Genomic DNA, 1,673 nt, shown 5'->3' with positions numbered 1-1,673 from the left:
GCCGCCGCCGCAGGGACGCCGCCATTGTGACCCGCGCCTCCCGGTCCTCGGAGAGCCTGGCCAGCTCGCTGTCCACGTTCGGCTCCGGCGCCTTCAGGAGCGAGTAGAAATGGTCGCACTCTTCCGAGGTGAGCAGCTCCGCCACACGGGTGGCCAGGTGAGGGCCCATGATGTCGTCGGCCCCCGCCGGGGCCAGCGCCAAAGTCCACAGCCCCAGGGCCAGGGCCGTGGCCAGAGCCCGCGCCATGGGACCAGGGCTGGGGGAGGGGCACGGAACGCTCTGCGTGGGGGAGGGGCCGTGGGCCCGCGGGGGGAGGCCGTGCGGACCACCGGGAACGTGCGCTCCCAACACCCAGAAACAGTCGGGGGAGGGGGGTCCCCAACGAGAGCTTCCTGATCCTGAGGCTCCCTGGTGGCCGAGGGGTGAGTCAGCGCCGTGACCTGGGGCTCCCTGGTGGCTTAGCTGTCGCCACGGCGGCCAGGGAGTGACCCACGGGGCCCAGCAGACCTCTCCTGTCCCCCCGCTGCTCCCCTCAGCAGTGTTTCAGTAGATCCACCTGTCCTGTTCCCCACTCTGTCTCTGGGGAGTCCTTTCAACAGCCCCTGACCCACCTCTGGCCTGCACCCCTGCTCTTCTACATTAAAAAATAAATAAATAAATAAAGGCTTCCTAATACCCAAGACCAGGGTGGGCTGAGAGCCCCAAGAAGAGTCACAGTCCTTCTACTGACGCGCCTGCCCTAGGCCTCCTGCGCTGACTGCGGCCTGAGGAGTCCGTGGCCTGCTAAGCCGGTTTCTGCAGTCCTCTCCGCCATCCTCTCCTTCAGGAGCCGGGGGCCCTCCCTTCCTGATCTCCAGTAGCTGCACCAGCCAGTGAGCCTGCACGCTGTTCCTCCCTGCTCAAGCCTAGGTGTTGAGCAACTACCATTTCCCACCGTCCTCAGGCTCAGAAGCCCACATCCTCTCTGGAGGGGTGAGGCAAGCTCTGTTACCCACCCTCGCTCAGTGGGCCCCACTTACTACGCTTGTTTCCTTTCCCCAAGCAAGCCTGGCTCCGCCTCCCTCAGTCTTAGTCAAGGCGCTGTCTAAAGCACTCCTTCAGTCAGTCAGGGCCCTTCTGGGGACTCTCCCTGAGGTGGGACTCACCTGCACCCCAAGCCTCCATCTGGCAATCCTCCTCTGCTCCCACAGGGCTGCAGCTCCACTGTTACTGCCCCCCGCATGAGCCCCCCGTGAGGCTAAGGTCTGTCTGGCCCCCCGTGAGGCTAAGGTCTGTCCGGCCCCCCATGAGGCTAAGGTCTGTCCCACCTCCACATGAGGCTAAGGTCTGTCTGCCCCCCCCCGCCCCATGAGGCTAAGGTCTGTCCCACCCCCGGTGAGGCTAAGGTCTGTCCCGCCTCCACATGAGGCTAAGGTCTGTCCCGCCCCCCACCCCCCACCCCCGTGAGGCTAAGGTCTGTCCTGCCTTCACATGAGGCTAAGGTCTGTCCAGCCCCCACATGAGGCTAAGGTCTGTCCGGCCCCACTTGAGCCTAAGATCTGTCCGGCCCCCCCGTGAGGCTAAGGTCTGTCCGGCCCCCCGTGAGGCTAAGGTCTGTCTGGCCCCACTTGAGCCTAAGGTCTGTCCAGCCCCCCATGAGGCTAAGGTCTGCCCGGCCCCCCGTGAGCCTAAG

This window comes from Condylura cristata, unplaced genomic scaffold (genome assembly GCF_000260355.1).
Source record: "Condylura cristata isolate star-nosed mole 26May11 unplaced genomic scaffold, ConCri1.0 scaffold00034, whole genome shotgun sequence".
Classification (NCBI taxonomy): Eukaryota; Metazoa; Chordata; class Mammalia; order Eulipotyphla; family Talpidae; genus Condylura; species Condylura cristata.
Note: the sequence above shows the minus strand (reverse complement) of the source record.